General features: G+C 46.3%; 3 non-coding genes across 3 annotated transcripts; 2 read left to right on the top strand and 1 right to left on the bottom strand.

Annotated features, from left to right (window-relative positions):
• Positions 1-11,114: 11,114 nt before the first annotated feature.
• On the top strand, positions 11,115-11,196 carry TRNAS-UGA (transfer RNA serine (anticodon UGA)). Its single transcript has one exon. It is a non-coding gene; the product is annotated as a tRNA-Ser (tRNA).
• A 5,621-nt stretch (positions 11,197-16,817) lies between these two features.
• Positions 16,818-16,891, bottom strand: TRNAN-GUU (transfer RNA asparagine (anticodon GUU)). The gene has a single exon. It is a non-coding gene; the product is annotated as a tRNA-Asn (tRNA).
• Positions 16,892-19,968: 3,077 nt separating this feature from the next.
• On the top strand, positions 19,969-20,040 carry TRNAE-UUC (transfer RNA glutamic acid (anticodon UUC)). The gene has a single exon. It is a non-coding gene; the product is annotated as a tRNA-Glu (tRNA).
• Positions 20,041-20,745: the final 705 nt, after the last annotated feature.

The following is a 20,745-nucleotide window of genomic DNA, read 5'->3' as shown; positions in this document are numbered from 1 at the left end:
TGACTGATCATAAGAACCTTACTTATCTTGAGTCTGCCAAGCGCTTGAATCCTAGACAGGCCCGTTGGTCGTTATTTTTTGCTCGTTTTGATTTTGTGATTTCATACCTTCCGGGCTCATCCTGGTCGGCCTGGGGGTTCTGGTGAGGGTTCGGTGACCCCTCCTCAAGGGGGGGTACTGTTGTGAATTCTGTGGCTGAGTTCACTTCTGTGGTCACAAGTGGTATTGCAGTCTCTGGGCTTCCTCCCTCAGGTGTTTTGGTGAGCTCGTTGGCTGCCTTGCTATTTAGCTCCACCTGAGTCTGTCTTCCTTGCTCCTTGTCAATGTTCCAGTGTTGGATCTGAGCTACTGCATCTTTCCTTGGGCCTGCTGCTCTGCTAGATAAGTGCTTCTAGTTTGTTTTCTGTTTTTTCTGTCCAGCTTGCTATTAACTTTTGCTGGAAGCTCTGAGAAGCAAAGGGGTGCACCGCCGTGCTGTTAGTTCGGCACGGTGGGTCTTTTTGCCCCTTTGCGTGGTTTTCGTTTTAGGGTTTTTTGTAGACTGCATAGTTCTCTTTGCTATCCTCGCTCTGTCTAGAATATCGGGCCTCACTTTGCTGAATCTATTTCATTCCTACGTTTGTCTTTTCATCTTGCTAACAGTCATTATATGTGGGGGGCTGCCTATTCCTTTGGGGTATTTCTCTGAGGTAAGTCAGGCTTGTATTTCTATCTTCAGGCTAGTCAGCTCCTCAGGCAGTGCCGAGTTGCATAGGTAGTTGATAGGCGCAATCCACTGCTGCTTATAGTTGTGTGAGGATAGATCAGGTACTGCAGTCTACAGAGATTCCACGTCTCAGAGCTCGTCCTATTGTTTTTGGTTATTGCCAGATCTCTGTATGTGCGCTGATTACTGCACGCTGTGTTGCCTGATTGCCAGCCATAACAGAGATGGGATGAAGGTTCGGCTTGGACTTGCTGCTCATTGAATTTGGAAGCGAATGGGAGCAGCGATATGGGGCAATAGCTGGACATAGCGCTCGGGTCGAGGTATGGCTTTTTGAGGATAAGCGTGATTGTGGCATGTTTGAAAGCAGTGGGGAAGGTACCAGAAGTTATTGATAGGTTGAAAAGATGGGTTAAGGATGGGATGAATGTGGTGGTGAGGTTGGGGAGGAGGTGGGATGGGGTCAAGTGTGCAAGTTGTGAGGTGTGATTTGAAGAGGAAAGTGCTATCACTGGTCTCCTGGGACTTGACATGGTGGAAGGAAGGAGGGTCAGGATGAGAATTAAGTGATCCAGACTCTTGGGTGGTGAGACTGAACCATGTGGTAGATTAGTTTGGTGCTGGCAAGCATGCTGGAAGCATTATCTGCTATTCAACCATCCACCTGTTTGCATTGGCCTGGCTTCAGAAGTGGTGTACCATGCCTTCCTGCAAAGTGGGACAGGAACCTATGTGCTGTGGATGGGCGTGTTTCCTGTGCTTCAGCATCAAGCGTAGTCACACCTGCCCCACAACCTCAGCATCTGCGTTCACCATCATCAGCACTTCCACTTCCCCATACCTTACCTTAGGTATTCTGTAATTGCTGGGCATCTGGAAACCAAGTTTCCTTGAATAATTGAAAAAAAAAATTGGGAATAAAAAAACTAAATTTGGTAATCTGCAGCAGGCAAAGCGTTTTTTTTTATTTCGAACCACCTTAATTTCACATGAAGCAGGTTAAACTATATGAATGCAATAGTCAATTTTTGAACAACAAAATGTGGTCACCTGTAGAAGGCCAAGGTCATTTATTTTATTTAAAACAAACGTAATTTCACGCAAAGCACGTTAAACTGTATGAATACAAATAATCACATTTTGGAACTAAAATATTTTGTCAACTGTTCCAGTCCAAGTGGTTTTTAAAAATGTTACACCACCATAATTTCACACAAAGCAGGAAGAACTGTATGGGTGACAATAGTCATAATCATTCTGAGAACACCTCAATGTAGAGAAAATTCACAACATTATCTGGTGTTGTCCTCCGAACCAGAAGACCAATAGTCACCATCAACCAGTAATCATGTCCTCCGAACCAGAAGACCAATAGTCACCATCAACCAGTAATCATGTCCTCCGAACCAGAAGACCAATAGTCACCATCAACCAGTAATCATGTGCACTGAGAAAACATGACCTTTGTTGTGTCTTCAGATGCTGAGATGGTATAGATGTCTCTGTGGCGCAATCGGTTAGCGCGTTCGGCTGTTAACCGAAAGGTTGGTGGTTCGAGTCCACCCAGGGACGTTGCACCCTTTTGCTACAGTTGAAGAAGGTTTCGCATTGGTGCTCAGCGTCTTCCTCAAGAAACATCTCTGTTGCAGCAGCGCTTGTATTTGCCAGAAGGTTGAAAACATCTGATGGGATAAAGAAAACTTCCTTCCCCAGTGATTGGTTGTTTCTATGGGTGAAATTATATTTGTTCTTTTATTCAAACATATTGAATAATAGATTCTGGAAAATCAGCAGAGGTCGGCCGATGGCTGAGCTGTAAGGGAGACATCTTGTGAGTCTATTCTAAGGTAACACAGCCGCCATCTGCCCTGTATGTGGCGGCACGGCCCCTTATCCTGCTCCATAGACCCTGACCGTGAGTGAACAGAAGGGGAACAAAGAGGTTAATGGGAGACATCTTGTGAGAGTTTGTCCCCCCCACCCCTGTAAAGTGCTGGAGTTACGTGAAAGATGATGACATGTAGCGTTGGTGGTATAGTGGTGAGCATAGCTGCCTTCCAAGCAGTTGACCCGGGTTCGATTCCCGGCCAACGCAGTATTATTTTTTTTTTTCCTTTAATTTATAAAACCTCCTCACAAACTCAATAGAAGATCTTTTTTAAGAACTTCCCGGCCAGAGCACGTTTTTCATATCTGACGAGAGTCACTTTATGAAGTGATAAATCTTGGAATTCGACATCTCTCAGTGATTCTGAGCTTTTTGTGGCATTTTACACCTTATATCCGTCTATTATTGTTTGGAATAACTTTATGGAATTATCTCCGTGCATTTATTATATGGTTATTCAGGGTCGAATGGGCCCACGGGATTCTATGGAGGGCCCAGGCACTGATTCTTGCTGGCACACAGGGCCAGCAGTTGTCTAGGGCCCCTGCTGCTCCAGGGGCCTCTATCCAGTGGCGTGTCACTAATAGCGACACACCTGCTATGAGGGCCCCCGGTGATGGCGGAGCAGCAGCAGGTGACAGGAGGCAGAACCTGGCTCCTACGGCTAAAGCCTGTCCCCGTACCCTATGAGGGGGGCTGCATTATACCCTATGAGGGGGGCTGCATTATACCCTATGAGGGGGGCTGCATTATACCCTATGAGGGGGGCTGCATTATACCCTATGAGGGGGGCTGCATTATACCCTATGAGGGGGGCTGCATTATACCCTATGAGGGGGCTGCATTATACCCTATGAGGGGGGCTGCATTATACCCTATGAGGTGGGCTGCGGCTAACACTGCCCGCTATCAGGGCCAGCAGAGCAGAGCCCCTGCTCCCCCTGGAGCCCCCAGCCCACGCGTCCATTATGGGACCTCCCATTGCACACTGCATTCAACTATATCGGCATCATACATGGAGGATACTTCATTGCATACCCAGTGAGTGTCAGGCAGACGGCAATGCATCTGCTGAAACCGGAACAGAGCCGGATTCAGTGTAGGAGCGGGGAGGAGAGGCGAGTATTGTGGTTTGTTTTTTTATATAAATATATCAGTGAGTCCTAGTTTCATTGTACAATATGAGAGGTGCAAAATTATACCCTATGAGGGGGGCAGCATTATACCCTATCAAGGGGGCTTCATTATACACGATGAGGGGGCAGCATTATACCATATGAGGAGGCCTGCATTATACCGTATGAGGGAGCAGCATTATACCGTATGAGGGGGCAGCATTATACCCTATCAAGGGGGCTTCATTATACACGATGAAGGGGCAGTATTATACCATATGAGGAGGCCTGCATTATACCGTATGAGGGGGCAGCATTATACCGTATGAGGGAACTGCATTAAACCCTATGAGGGGGCTGCATTATACCATATGAGGGGGCTGCATTATACCCTATGAGGGGGCTGCATTAGACCCTATGAGGGGGCTGAATTGCACCCTATGAGGGGAATAATAATATTAATAATAATACCCTATGAGGGGAGCTGCATTATACCGTATGAGGGGGCTGCATTATACCCTATGGGAGAGGCAGCATTATACCATATGAGGGGGCAGCATTATACCATATGAGGTGTGGGGTTCGGATTTTGCAGGATGTCAATATAGCATCGCTAGCAGAATGGAGAGCACAGGTAGGGTGATAGACAGAGGTGAGGAGGAGATGTGGAGTGAGGCAGCAATGTGGAGAGGATGGGTAGGTGGTAGACAGAGATGAGGAGGAGATGTAGAGTAGTGTAGCACTGTGAAGAGGAAAGGTAGGTAGTAGACAGAGATAAGGAGAGGATATGTAACACCCCAGGGTCCTGGTTGTTACAGTGGCATTGCTTTCCTCATGGGGGGAGGGATGCCACACTTGGAAGCAAGGGAAGATCTCTTCTATCAGGTAAACACTAACATGCAACACGTACACACTCCAGGCCAGAAGGGGGAGCTCTGAACCCTGTTTTCAGGGGAACTTCTCTATAGATATATTCTGGATGGAGGGGAAGTCAGTAAGCAGTCTGAGGGACAGAGAAGAGAGCAGTCTGACCATGAGGGTCGTAAGGACTGAAAGGGCCATGCAGCCAGAGTTGCTGCAGCTCCTGGAGAAAGAGAATTTAGAAGGAAAGAATAGATTATAGAGAGCGTGCAGGAGAGCAAAGCACAGGAGAGTGACATCTGGGAAAGATAGCTGTGACTGGGCTACCTCCCTGGAGAGCGCAGATACCGGTAGCTGTAAAACCGAGGTTGTGTCAGACTCTAGGATGCACGGCAGAAACCGTCAGGACAGCTGGACTATACGTTACCCGTCCACCCTAATACCTAGGAGGCACAGTGGCGCATAGAGCCCAGGTCGTGATAGAGACCCTATAAAAAGACTCGAGCCACCTGTCATACAGGTTTGAGTCCCACCTTTATGGAGGAAAGAGAGGAACTGTGAGGACCTTGCTAGAAGCCATAGGCAGTAAGGGACTTCAATACCACCATGCTATGAGGAAGACTTTCATCTCCACCTGGTAGAGGGGACTCTGAACTTGCTTCCAAGCTGGCCGGACCCTGCCTGTACTTGTGATCTGGTGCCCTGGACTGTGGATACCTGAAGTCTCCAGTAAACCAGGCAAAGAGACTGCAACCTTGTGTCCTCATTCTTGTGTCCTCGGGTGGTAGACAGAGATGAGGAGTAGATGTAGGGCGGTGCAGCACAGTAGAGAGGACAGGAAGGGTGGTAGACAGAAATGAGTAGGAGATGTATGGGGGCCGCACTGTGGAGAGGATGAGTAGGGTAATAGGCAGATGAGAATGAGATGTAGAGCGGTGCAGCTCTGTGGAGAGGACGGGTAGGTGATAGACAGAAATGAGGAGGAGATGTAGGGGGGTGCACTGTGGAGAGGATGGGTAGGTGGTAGACAGAGATGAGAAAATATAGGGCAGTGCAGCTCTGTGGAGTGTACAGGTAGGGTGGTAGACAGAGATGAGGAGTAGTTGTAGGGCGGCTCAGCACAGTAGAGAGGACAGGAAAGGTGGTAGACAGAAATGAGTAGGAGATGTAGGGGGCCGCACTGTGGAGAAGATGGGTAGGGTAATAGGCAGATGAGAATGAGATGTGGAGCGGTGCAGCTCTGTGGAGAGGACGGGTAGGTGGTATACAGAGATGAGGAGGAGATGTAGTGCAGTGCAGCACTGTGGAGAGGATGGGTAGGTGATAGAAATGAGGAGGAGATGTAGGGGGGTGCACTGTGGAGAGGATGGATAGGTGGTAGACCGAGATGAGATGTAGGGGGACTGCACTGTGGAGAGGATGGGTAGGTGGTAGACCGAGATGAGATGTAGGGGGACTGCACTGTGGAGAGGATGGGTAGGTGGTAGTCATAGATGAGGAAGAGATGTGGGGCAGTACAGCACTGTGGAGGACAGGTAGGGTGGTAGACAGAAATGAGGAAGCAGATGTGGAGCGGTGCGGCTCTGTCGAGAGCTTTGTAAGTGGAGACATAAGTCTAGTAGATTTTGCTAAAACAGGTTAAAACATGTTCAAAAATTGACTGCTTTGTTGGAAAGATATCTCTTGCTGCTTTATTCTACGCAGGATCTTTAGTATCCACTACGCGTTTCAATGCAGTAATGGCATCTTTATCAAGTGTAAAAAAAAAAGCAGAACCCTTTTACTAATGATTTTTTGCTCTCCCCAATGAATTTTTGGCAGCATTCAGTCTTTTGAGGTTGGAATTTATCAGTGCGTCACATCTGGGATTGGTGATCTGTGCCCGCTCCTCCTTGCTGCAGCTCTACATCGGCCAGATAGTGGGGGCATCTTCCGGGCACAGCGCCCTTATCAGGTCACCAGAAGATGTCACTTGGATTCAGCTTTTGGCTCTGGCTTGCCCGTTCCAGAACTCTGATCTTCATCCTTTTGGTGATTTGGAGGTCACTTCTGGTTATTGTCATGCTGAAAGGTGGAATTCATCTTCAGCTTTTTATGAGAGGCCTGAAGGTTTTGTTGTGAAATTGATGTGTGCTGTATTTGAAACTGCCCATAAGTCCCTTGATTTTGACTAAAGACCCAGTTCCGGGTGGCAAAAAATTGCCCGAAGCACAATGTTGCCTCCACCATGCCTCCCTTAGTGGAGGGACCATGATTTTTACTGTAAAATGCAGCTAAGAATAGCAAAACCTTCTGTGGGGTTAATCACATGGCTTTCAGTCATGAAGAGCTGCATGCGCCCGCGGTTTATAGCAGTGACTGTCCATGGCCACCCTGATGGCTGGCAGTGAGCAGCTGCAGGAAGTAGCCATCTCTTCATCTTCTCCCTTTTACCTGTTTGGCTGCTGCAGATCATCATCGAGGATATTTACCTTCAATTGTAAGCAAAAGTTTTGAAATTGACACAAATTTGGGTTCTCACATTTTGCCTCTTCAGTGATTTTGCTCTTTTAGTCGGCTGTTTCGTTGGTTACTGATGGACAATCATAAACATTTCATGAGTTTTTACACTGTTACTGTCAAATTCATAAACTCTCAATGATGCCTCAATATTCCCAGTGCGGCCCTTTATTCTCCAGTTTTCTGCCCTTCTCACTGGTCAACTGGATATCGGCTTTTGGACAGATCCCGACTGATGGCAGCCCGTTCTTGTCTCCTTTGAGCTCAGAATCATCACAATTTCTAGGTTTTCTTTGTCTCTTTTAGAGGACTGATCCCAGGTTCTTAATGATAATGAGATCGGGGGGGGGGGGGGGGTAGCGTTGGGTGAACATGCTCCGAAAAGGTGTTACCCAAGGACGCTCATGTGCTAACAGAGTATCTTTGGCGTGCTCGAATATTATGTTTGAGCTGCAGAGGCTGCGTATCTCCTGGCTGTCCAACAGCTGCAACACATGAAGCGATTGCCTGACAAACAGGCTATCCATGCATGTGTTGCGGCTTTCGAATAGCTGTGAGCAGGTAGCGGGATACAGTAACAGACAGGAGGCAGATCAAGAATTAACAGATTTATTAGCAGGGGTATTCTCGAGGCAGGGAGGTAATGGGTTAAAGAGGGGGTATGGGAGGTGATATTAGTATGATATGAGTGCGGGGTAAGGTAACGGATAAAGCAACTGTTCATGAAAGAATTAACTTATCAGTTTCGCCAGATTCCTGGTTGCAAAGTCTTAAGTTCCAAGTTTCCCATTCAGATGAAGACGTTTATTCTCAGCGAGGAAAGGAAAGTTTAGGACCTGGTATACAAGAGATGCCTTAATGTGGCTACCAGGTACACATGAATTGGCCAAAACGCTCTCATTTTTTCTTCTTTCTAGTGCAGTAATGCAGTTCAATTTTCATGTTTCATGTTTTAGCGCTGCAGTGTGCTGCCTTATTTATTTAACTGTATGCGGGTTGGTAACTCTAGGTTCAGCATCCGTTCACACTTAGTTTATGTTTGGATGTGACGGTCGGTCAGTTTTTTTAAATTTGTTTTTTGAAATTTGAAATTTTTAAGTTCCAACGGTGGCGCCCAGGCAACTGGCACGTGATGACTCCGGTGTCATCATGAAAATGCTGGAGGTCCGGTTCCCGGCGATGGCAGTGAATACTCATTTTACTAAGCGGGGTCCTGAATCCAAGGTTCATCGTACGGGGTGCAGCACAATCTGTAACACCGCCAGAGCGTGACTCAGCTCGGCAGCAGTAAGTGGGTGAGGAATGGTACAGTTCTAGATGAGTCACCCGGTCTGTCTTAGGCGGCACGCGTGCACTAACCACCAGCCAGGAGCGTCTGTAGCTTTCGGTCATGGGAGGCAACGGGCACATGGCAGATGTGTGTCCACAGTCAGTGTACCTGGAAACAGGGAATCTACCACACGAGCTTGCGCTATCACGATACTCAGAGGATGGAGCACCAACCTTGCCATGCTGCGTGCTCTGTCTTCCCGCCAAGTCTGCCCCTTCTTTCACTCACACAGGGCCTTCTATCATCATCATGCCCCCTGCTGTCAAATGTAAAGATCGGTCCGGGTTGGAAAGCTTTCCCCTGGGCAACAATGGTGACACCCCCGACAGTTCCGGAACCGGCACAAGAGAGATTCCCCCGGTCTAGTCCATCTTCTTACACTCCTCCTCTCCTTTTGCTCGCCATTCCACGGGCAAGAGCTATTGTAAAACACATTGACATTCTCCTATTCTTTGACTGATTTTTTACCATATAAATTGATCTTGATTGTATCAGTTGGGGGTCATTCCGGCTGTTGCTCATTCGAAGCTCCGTAAGTCAGAAGGAGTAGTCGAGTCAAGTTGGGTAGTTGAGTCAGGTTGCACAGGTGAGGGTGGTGACGCTCCCATTTCCAACGGGACAGTCACTACAGGGACTTCAGTCTCTTGTCCCTCTCTTGTTTCTACAGGTGGCTGTTCTGGGCCTTCTTCTTCTTCACAATCAGCCACGACTGGCAGGGGTATTTCAGGAGCATTTTGCATCTCCTCTATCTGGTCAGGATTTTTTGACAAACAATTCCGTAGCATATTCCGGTGAACTATATGAGTGGAATAGTTTTCTTCCCCTTCAGGTTGGATTTCCTAGATGGGTTCTTCGGAGTTGATTCTTCTCTTCACCCGATACGGAATCTTCTCCCACCAGTACTCCAGCTTATCTTGAGGACGTTTATCTCAAACCAGCACACGGTCCCCAGCTTGGAGAGCTGTCCCTGAGTTGTTTCTGGATGCTAAGTTTTCGGAAATCTGGTCTGTACCAGATGATGTAGAGTCTGCAGATGATGATGATGTTCTCGGACCCAGGTGGACACCCCCATCCCTGGGTAGTCCTCCTCTGGATCCAGCTCCAGCTCGGTAATTTCTCTTCCTGGGAGGCCGAACAGCAGGGTATTAAGAGTGTACGATGGATTCGGTTATTGTACACCCACACTAACTCAGTCATGAATTCAGGCCACCAGACCTTTCGATCTTCCTCCAGCATCCTTAACAACTGAATCAGAGTGCGATTGAACTGTTCACAGGCTCCATTTCCCTGAGGGTGGTAAGGCATTGTCCGAGATTTTTCGATCTGGTACAGACGGTGAAATCCGGTGAAATCCTTCCATCACTGTCCCAAGAAAACAGGTGCCTTGATCAGAGTGGATTTGCTTCGTGCAGCCATACACCTGAATGAAATTTTTGCAGATGGCATGTGCAGTGGGTTCAACGTTTTGAACACGTGTCAGGGTCACAAAGGCAAACTTCGCGAAGTGATCTGTCATCACCAGACAATGTTCATATCCTTGATGAGCCAGGCCAATTGTCAGATAGTCTATCATCAGTACTTCCAGCGGAGCAGAGGTCACGATGGTGTGTGGGAGATCTCTATTCTGGAGGTTTGGCTAATTCACAGCTTCTACATAGCCGACAGGATTCTTCCACCACAGCCTTCAGCTGAGGATGATAAACTAATCATTGCAGCCACTGAAAAGTTTTCTCCTGACCGAAGTGAGCTCCTCTTTTGTGTACTTCTGTGGCCACCTTGGTTAGCAACGCCTCAGGGATCAACACCTGCCAAGTGATACCTAGCTCCCTCTGAAGTTGGATCTTTCGATACAGCGATACAGTAGCCTGTCTCTTTCTGACTGGGAAGTTGCTTTACTGTTACCCACTGTCTCATTTGAGCGAGTTCCCCGTCTTCTTGTTGTAACCGGACCCACTCATCATGGGACCGACCCATTATGCATTCTCGAGACACTACCTGCACCTGCTCTTGCATAGCTGCCACCGTCCTGGCAGAATCCAGGAATTCAGGGACCTCTTCATCCTCCAGCTCTTCATCTTGGTTGGGCCCAGGTTTCCCATGTGTCACTCTGGATAAGGCGTCTGATGATAGGGACTCGAACATAGTATTTGAGCATGCTAAAGATACTCTGTTAGCACACGAGCATGCTCACTTATCACTACTGACGAGTTTCCTGGACCCAAAAGGTGAAGTATTTGTTATCTGTGCCACTTAGTTTTCACTTTTGCCTTGAGACAAAGTCAGCTGGAGAAAGGATCATCACCACATTGCTCCTGGATGATGGGAGAAGTTGCTCTTGGGGAGGGTGTAGATCCCATTCTTTATTCATGGTGAGTTCTTAAGAAAAAATGAATTTGCTTCATCGGAGAAAACAACTGCAGGAAGCACAGAGGACATGAAGCCTCATCCAGGTCAGGCACCATTTTCTCAGATTACCTTTTTCAGCAACAATATGACAAAAGAATGCACAAAAATAATCAAAGAAACAGTGGCAGATCCAGTTTCAGCTGTCTCCAGAGGACAGTATGACATGGGTGTGGTGCAGGATCCGTGTCTCCTCCTATGAGTACATTGTCGAGTCGGTGACAGTATTGTAAGCCTCACACCTCAGTGCAGTGAGTGACAAGCCTGAAGATAATGAGCAGGTGACATCACACCATGGAAGACTCCTCAGCTGTAGTCGTGGCCGAGTGGTTAAGGCGATGGACTTGAAATCCATTGGGGTCTCCCCGCGCAGGTTCGAATCCTGCCGACTACGTGTGAAAGCTTTTTTGGCCAAGGAATTAAGCAGACATTTCCTGTAGGAGGGGCTTTGAATATTGTTTTCTCCTTTACATCTGGAGATGAGCTTTCTCAGAATACTTGAAGTACTTCAGTGGAATCGTTGCCATATTGACTTGTTACCAGCCAGAATCTCATATGGAGAGTCAGGAGCTTCCATGGATCCGGACGAGCTGTGATTGTATAAACGTCCCTTATCGGAAATTATTCTATTGTACCGATATAATATTCTCCCTCCGGTTCAGCTCCTGGGCTCTCGGTCTGTGCTATGTATGAGGCGCCGGATCCACAATGGCCGCTCCATGTTGATGATTCCCAATACTGATTGCTTAGTTTCACATCTGGAGAGTTAGGAGATAACACCATCTATTGATACCCAGGACTAGAGTTGGATGGAGTAACTGCACGGGCGCATCCACAATCCTTATATTTACATGGTGAGTCTGCTCCGGTCACTGCTGTTAGGCTATGTGCACACTTTGCAGATTCCACTGCGGATTTTTCCGCAGTGGAATTCCAAAATCCGCAGTGAAAACCCATCGCGGTTTTTACTGCGGATTTATCGCGGTTTTTACTGTGGTTTCTTCTGCGGATTTTCATCTGCAGTTTCCTATTGGAGCAGGTGAAAATCCGCAGAAAAGAAGTGACATGCTGCGGAATGTAATCCGCAGCGTTTCCGCGCGGATTTTTCCGCAGCATGTGCACAGCGTTTTTTGTTTCCCATAGGTTTACATTGTAATGTAAACTCAGGGGAAACTGCTGCGGATCCGCAGCGGTCAAATCCGCTGCGGATCCGCAGCAAAATCCGCAAAGTGTGAACATAGCCTTCTAGTCAGGTGCCACTGTATGGCACCACAGTGTTATACAACAGCACATGAGTATAACAGCAGCAACCAGAGACTGGTATAGGGATAGTTGTACATTCTAGGCATATAGGTAAGGTTTATAGCCTTACAGTCTTTGCTGCTACAAAGTAAAACCAACAGTCTTTATCAGGGTTACATCTGTTCTATTCTTTTCCCTATTCATAGCACTGCTAGCTGCAATTAGTGCAGGGATAGGTGCTGTGGGAGGGATAGTTTTGAATTTGAGGCGGACAATAAAAAGAAACAATAGATTATATGCAATTTTTTGCCTGGGGAAGGGTGCATGGGAATACACGAAAAAAAGGAAAACTAACCCTTGGTCTGGGAACTTGCCTTATGTGTGGAATAGTTATACGCCTTTTCCCTCTGACCACCCCACTGCCTCTTCTTGCCATTTGCAGTGCTGCTGATCCCGCCACCTCTGCACTGCTGTCCTCGCTCTGCATGGCACCTCGTTAGGTTGGATCAGTGACTTCAACGTCCATCATCTCCGCACTTTGGTCCTCCTCCTGACGGTTGACTTAACAACTTCACTTGTTAGCAACTGTGTCTCATCATCATCGACTGCTTGAGACACTAATTGCCGTTGCACACCGTCATCTTCTTCTGACAGTGGCTGCTCAAATATTGGGAATCACTACACATGATCTCTTCATGTCCCTCTTGAAAAGTGCAGGGCGAGAGATCACAAATAATAAATGGAAATGTAAAGACTCGCTCCTCCTCACTCTTGGGACGCGCCATGGTTTGAGGAAGGAGGATCAGGTTGATGATTATGTGGTCCAGCCTCCTGGCCAGAGAGACTGGACTATGTGGAAGGCAGGGTGGCTCTCGGAAACAGATTGGAAGCATTTTTTTGCCATCCAACCGAACATCTGTTTGCATTGTTCTGGCTTCACGAGTGTTGTAAAGTGGGACAGGTAGCTAGGTTTCCTGGTTGACTGTATTTGTTGTGCTTCTGGCTGCAAACTGTATACTGTTATTTTTAAAAAATAAAATGTTTAGCCTTGAAAATTAATTTAGAGTGAGGGCCTTGCTGCTGCCTTACTAAAGTTTTGTGTTAGGGCCGAATGATGGCCCTCCAAAATTCATGACTGAGGGCCGTGTGAAGGCCCTCCTATATTTATGACTAAGGACCGTGTGAAGGCCCTCCAATATTTATGACTAAGGACCGTGTGAAGGCCCTCCAATATTTATGACTAAGGACCGTGTGAAGGCCCTCCTATATTTATGACTAAGGACCGTGTGAAGGCCCTCCAATATTTATGACTAAGGACCGTGTGAAGGCCCTCCAATATTTATGACTAAGGACCGTGTGAAGGCCCTCCAATATTTATGACTAAGGACCGTGTGAAGGCCCTCCTATATTTATGACTAAGGACCGTGTGAAGGCCCTCCAATATTTATGACTAAGGACCGTGTGAAGGCCCTCCAATATTTATGACTAAGGACCGTGTGAAGGCCCTCCAATATTTATGACTAAGGTCCGTGTGAAGGCCCTCCTATATTTATGACTGAGGACCGCCTGATGCCCTTCCAAAATGTACTATTGAGGGCTGCCTGATGGCCCTCAAAAAATTTGTTGTGAGGGTCGCCTTATAAACCTGCTGATTTGGTGTATGAGGAGGAATAGTAGAACAAGAAAAAGAAGAAACAATGAAATGAATCGTATATCTTTTTTGGGCTGGAAAGGAGTGCATGGGAATACACCAGAAAAACAAAAAAAGGAAAAATGGAATTGCTTATATATTCCGCTATATAAACCGCAGTGGAATCAGCACAAAAAACACAATAAATCCGCTGCGGAAAAATCCGAAGAGGATCATTCTACGTGTGCACATACCCTAAGACAACATCCTCGGGCCTCCTCTTCCCGGTCACCGCAGCTCCTGCCCGTCCTTCGCTCGCTCCCATTGCTCTGTCCTTCTCTTTGGTCTTTATTCACACATCCTGTGCCAACTACTCCATGAGATTATACCGCGTGCCAAGACCAGTATTTAACCTATTTCTACCCATTTGAATCCAGAAAATGGCTGATATTTCTGTGTATTCAATCATAAAAAATGTGAATTTTTCACGATCAAATCTAAATGAGCTTCTGTCTAGAATCAAATTCATCATCGTTACATGAAACGTTCTGCAAGTAATTAATATAAAGTCCACAGAAACAACAAGCAAAACGTCTCTGTCCTGTGACACAACAGATGGAGAATGTTTCACAACATCACCAGGACCCGCGGTATCTGCAGATTGTCCGTAGACATATTTTGCAGTCGGCTTTATCTGTGCGGTGAGAACCTGCTGTGATCGTCCCTCCTGTCATAACTATCACAGCAAAGGATTATATAACGCTCAGCTATCAATCAGGAAAGAAAGAAAACATCAGGTGGAAAGTGACCGGCCGCCGAGTGAACAGAGAGGGAATGGACTGGGAGGGGGATTAGCTCAAATGGTAGAGCGCTCGCTTAGCATGCGAGACGTAGCGGGATCGATGCCTCCACCTTTTATCAAATGCATGTTCTTATTTTGTTTCTTTTACCCAGAATCAATGATACATTACGAGGCGACTATCACCAGAGAACTGCGAGGTCTTACTGTGCCCGAATCCACAACAGCCGAGTAACAGCCCCGAGTGGTGACCGCACCGATGATGTTTGGCCAATTACCAATCACCGACCGATAGCACCGAACTTCTTATTACTTCTAATCTACAATAATGTGGGAGAAATGACTGACAAATTGTCCTTTTTTTTACTCTAAGCAGCTTTTCTTGTTACATTTTTCTGGCTTTTTTTTGCTCTTGCCAATATTAAATAGCGACGACAATCAAGACAAAGATTTATATACGAAACAAAACGAGGGAATGTCATACAGGTAAGTCAGGAGAGGAGCAAATGTCATCTTCATTTCTCATCATTTTCCTCAGAGAGAAGCAAAATAAAGAAGAAGAAGAAGAAGCGCTGCCTGGTGTCAGTAATGTTTGTCTTTTGTAGTAAATATCAGGAGCCGTTTCCTTTGATCATCTCAATAGATGAAAAACAAACAAACATTTGCAAAGCACCAAGAATAATTTAGTTGCCAACAGATAAGAAATGGCTGATAAATTACATGACATAGACCAGAAGGCAGGCAGTAATTAGACTTCAACTCTGAGCATCCTCCACCATAAGCAGAGTGGCGCAGCGGAAGCGTGCTGGGCCCATAACCCAGAGGTCGATGGATCGAAACCATCCTCTGCTAAACGGTTGTGTTTTATACTCTTCATCATTACATTTCATCTAAATGCCCCTGTCTACAGCAAACCCTTTTGGCTCAAAAAAACACTGGTTAAAACCCTGAATCCCAGTTCAACTCGTGCCGCTAAAGGACCAGAAGGCCTTTACGATGTCTCAAAATTTTCTATAAACAAACCATAAAAGGTCAATGGTTCTCCTTGGGATTGTGCTACATCACAACTTTTTTCACTCTCCCCCAGTTTGATTCTCCATGTACTTAGAAAGGATTTGCTAGAACGTTTACTGTTATTGCAGAAAATGTAAAAAAAAAATGCGCGCTTACGTAAGCGTTGGTGGTATAGTGGTGAGCATAGCTGCCTTCCAAGCAGTTGACCCGGGTTCGATTCCCGGCCAACGCATGGCTTGCTTTTTCACCATTGGTGTTGCGTTTATTCTCTTTTAATGTTTTGTGTTCAAGCTCATGCTCTACTCTCTTCTTACAGTTTAGCAACCACAAAAAGGAGAAAAAAACGAAGAGAAGCGTTCTTAGCTTTTTCAACACTTCATCTAAACCATTTGCTGCTCATCAGTTATTGTTTGAAACTTAGTAGGGTTAGTCCGCAATACAAAAGCAATGCCAAGGTAAACATTGGTATTGTGCTGGTTGGTGTAGCTTCTGTCAATAGCAAACGCGTTTTGGCTCAAAAATTACTGGTCAAAACCCTGAATCCTGGATCAACTTGTGCCAAAGGACCAGAAGGCCTTCACGAGCTCTCAGCAGTTTCTATAAACAAACAAAGCCATAAAAGGTCAATGGTTCTCCTTGGGATTGTGCTACATCGCAACTTTTTTCTTCAAACTATGCAAGTTTTTTTCACTGTCCCCAATTTGATTCTCCATGTACATAGAAAGGGGTTGCTAGAAAGTTGCCCAACTGTATTTGTAGGGCACCAATCACGTTGTAGACTCCTTAAATGTTCTTCCAGTATGCAAAAATGGAATCCACACTTAAAAAAAAAAAAAAAAGCTTGCAATGGCAAGTGTGATTGTATATGAAAATTGTGACCTGGTGTGACGTGAAACTGACGATATGTTTGCCAGGTTTGGGGGATTAGCTCAAGTGGTAGAGCGCTCGCTTAGCATGCGAGAGGTAGCGGGATCGATGCCCGCATTCTCCAATACTACTGCTGCATTCCTTTTTCGCTGGGTTGAATGAATCATTTTTACCACCTGCTCGTGGCACCCATGGCCAAACCTAGTGGGCTTTCAACAATCCTTCGATAGCTCAGCTGGTAGAGCGGAGGACTGTAGCTCTAAATTAGCAATCCTTAGGTCGCTGGTTCAATTCCGGCTCGAAGGAAGTTTTGTTTATCCTATCTCATCCAGAAGGTTTTTCTCCAGTTTGTCTCGTGAATTCAAAACATCGCCAGCAAAATGGCTTTTACTTGAGGGAGATGCTTAGCACAAATGCAAAAACTTCTTCAACTGTAGCTTACTACTGAAGCAAAAGGGTGCAACGTCCCTGGGTGGACTCGAACCACCAACCTTTCGGTTAACAGCCGAACGCGCTAACCGATTGCGCCACAGAGACATGATTTTCAACAAAAACAAACAAACATTTGCAAAGCACCAAGAATAATTTAGTTGCCAACAGATAAGAAATGGCTGATAAATTACATGACATAGACCAGAAGGCAGGCAGTAATTAGACTTCAACTCTGAGCATCCTCCACCATAAGCAGAGTGGCGCAGCGGAAGCGTGCTGGGCCCATAACCCAGAGGTCGATGGATCGAAACCATCCTCTGCTAAACGGTTGTGTTTTATACTCTTCATCATTACATTTCATCTAAATGCCCCTGTCTACAGCAAACGGATCAAAAATACTGGTTAAAATCCTAAGGCTTATGTGCCCACGTTCAGGAAAGTTTGCAGAATTTTCCTGAGCAAATCCGGACTACTTTCGCAAGAAATCTGCATGCGTTTTTATTGTGTTTTGGGGGCTTTTTTGTGGATTTTTCGTGTTTTTTTTTCCCGGAGGTTCCAAATACAATCATTTAGCAGCAAATCCGCAGATTAAATTAATGAACATGCTGCGTTTTTTTCCGCGATGCGTTTTTTTCCACAGAAAAAAAAACGCAGCATGGGCGCAAAAATTGCAGATTGCAATTGAGTCTTTCTTATTGACATCATCAGAGACAGATATTACCGATAACACTGCAGGAATATTGCTCTCATCTGGAGCTTTCAACATTTTGGCACCGATTTTCTGTCTCTCGTCAATTTGTCACAGTTTTTGTCTGTATTTTTGTGCTGCTGTTGTCATGTTTGAGTTGTGGTTGGGACGGTGATGAGGGTTTCTGCCCACATTGGTCTGATCCGGAGGTTTGAACTGCAGCTTTTGTAAAGTCACTTAAATGGTTGTGATTCTCAGTTCGGTAATGTAAGAAGTGGAAACAAATCTCTCTAGACACAAGTTGTAATGAAAAGATCATTATGGAGAGAGGTTTTCTTGTGGCTGCATAGTGGTGTTGGACTGTGATACATTTTGTGCCTCTTTACAATCTTGATATAAAGTAATATCATATAAAATATAATATAAATATAATATAAAAAGGTTTTCAAAATGATAAGTGCTGCATAGCAATCCTCCCCCACCCCAACGCCGGCTCTGGTCTCCACTCATCGCTAAAAAAATCTAATAAAATAAATAAAGTTTCAATTCCCCATTCATTCACATTAAATAAAAATGTAAATAAAAAATACAAAACAATTGATATCTTTGCATCCATAAACCTCCGGTCTATAAAAATATAAAATGAATCAACGGAAAATACAATTATCTGAAATTTTTTTAAAAAGTCAGAATTGCGTTTTTTTTTTAACAACTCCCTGAAAAAATACAGCAGAAAGTGAACAAAATATCAAATGGTCCCCAACTTCATATCAATAAACACATCTGATCACCCCACAAAATATGACAAGTCCCCACACAGCTTGATCGGAGGAAAGAAAAAAATACAACGACAGAAACGGTTTGTTCTTACTGAATGTTTTCTAACGGTACAATAAATAATCGCCCTGACCTGGAGAATCGCCCTGACCTGGAGAATCACCCTGACCTGGAGAATCGCCCTGACCTGGAGAATCGCCCTGACCTGGAGAATCGCCCTGACCTGGAGAATCGCCCTGACCTGGAGAATCGCCCTGACCCAGAGAATCGCCCTGACCTGGAGAATCGCCCTAATGTAGAGAATCGCCCTGACCTGGAGAATCGCCCTGACCTGGAGAATCGCCCTGACCTGGAGAATCGCCTTGACCCGGAGAATCGCCCTGACCTGGAGAATCGCCCTGACCTGGAGAATCGCCCTGACCTGGAGAATCGCCCTGACCCAGAGAATCGCCCTGACCTGGAGAATCGCCCTAATGTAGAGAATCGCCCTGACCTGGAGAATCGCCTTGACCTGGAGAATCGCCCTGACCTGGAGAATCGCCTTGACCCGGAGAATCGCCCTGACCTGGAGAATCGCCTTGACCTGGAGAATCGCCCTGACCTGGAGAATCGCCTTGACCTGGAGAATCGCTCTGACCTGGAGAATCGCCTTGACCTGGAGAATCGCCCTGACCTGGAGAATCGCCTTGACCTGGAGAATCGCTCTGACCTGGAGAATCGCCCTGACCTGGAGAATCGCCTTGACCTGGAGAATCGCCCTGACCTGGAGAATCGCCCTGACCTGGAGAATCACCCTGACCTGGAGAATCACCCTGACCTGGAGAATCGCCCTGACCTGGAGAATCGCCCTGACCTGGAGAATCGCCCTGACCTGGAGAATCGCCCTGACCTGGAGAATCGCCCTGACCCGGAGAATCGCCCTGACCCAGAGAATCGCCCTGACCCGAAGAATCACCCTGACCCGGAGAATCGCCCTGACCCGGAGAATCCCCTTGACCTGGAGAATCGCCCTGACCCGGAGAATCGCCCTGACCCGGAGAATCCCCTTGACCCGGAGAACCGCCCTGACCCGGAGAATCACCTTGACCTGGAGAATCGCCTTGACCTGGAGAATCACCCTGACCTGGAAAATCACACTGACCTGGAGAATCGCTTTGATCTGGAGAATCGCCCTGACCCGGAGAATCGCCTTGACCTGGAGAATCACTTTGATCTGGAGAATCGCCCTGACCCGGAGAATCACCCTGACCTGGAGAATCGCCCTGACCCGGAGAATCGCCTTGACCTGGGGAATCGCCTTGACCTGGAGAATCACCCTGACCCGGAAAATCGCACTGACCTGGAGAATCGCTTTGATGTGGAGAATCGCTCTGACCAGGAAAATAGCCCTGACATGGAGAATCACCCTGACATGGAGAATCTCCATACCAGACGTCTAAATGAAAAACACCAAAAACCTATGTGGGATTCATTAGGATAGGCAATATATTCATCAGCCATAATAAGGAGTCGGCTACAGGAAGAGATGGGAGGAGGCTGCATGAAGTGACGGGCGGCACAAGCCTGTGATGTGACTCCAGCAGCCACTGTCACTTGTATCTGCCACATAAATGGAGGAATCCGACTAAAGGAAGAACATCCAGTGTCTCCTGTGTCATCTCCACAGGTCGGATCTCAGGGTCTCAGATCATTGCTGGCACTGCATGTTCACAGCTTCTCCCATATGGTCTAGCGGTTAGGATTCCTGGTTTTCACCCAGGCGGCCCGGGTTCGACTCCCGGTATGGGAAGATGTTAGCTTTTTTTTTTTTGCTGTGTCCTTATTGTTACAGTCAGTTGTTTTATTGATCAGTAAATAATGTACATGTATAATATATTATAAAAATATATTTAGAATTAAGAGTCCTCAGTGGTTGATACCTTTTAATGGCTAACTGAAAAGATGGTAACAAATTGCAGCTTTCGAGACTACACAGGTCTCTTCATATAGTAAAATAGTAACATAGTTAGTAAGGCCGAAAAAAGACATTTGTCCATCCAGTTCAGGCTATATTCCATCATAATAAATCCCCAGAATTACATCCTTCTACAGAACCTAATAATTGTATGATACAATATTGTTCTGCTCCAGGAAGACATCCAGGCCTCTCTTGAACCCCTCGACTGAGTTCGCCATCACCACCTCCTCAGGCAAGCAATTCCAGATTCTCACTGCCCTAACAGTAAAGAATCCTCTTCTATGTTGGTGGAAAAACCTTATCTCCTCCAGACGCAAAGAATGCCCCCTTGTGCCCGTCACCTTCCTTGGTATAAACAGATCCTCAGCGAGATATTTGTATTGTCCCCATATATACTTATACATGGTTATTAGATCGCCCCTCAGTCGTCTTTTTTCTAGACTAAATAATCCTAATTTCGCTAATCTATCTGGGTATTGTAGTTCTCCCATCCCCTTTATTAATTTTGTTGCCCTCCTTTGTACTCTCTCTAGTTCC

The sequence above is a fragment of the Ranitomeya imitator genome, chromosome 5 (assembly GCF_032444005.1).
Source record: "Ranitomeya imitator isolate aRanImi1 chromosome 5, aRanImi1.pri, whole genome shotgun sequence".
NCBI classification, from domain to species: domain Eukaryota; kingdom Metazoa; phylum Chordata; class Amphibia; order Anura; family Dendrobatidae; genus Ranitomeya; species Ranitomeya imitator.
This window is presented reverse-complemented; position numbering and strand designations above follow the sequence as displayed.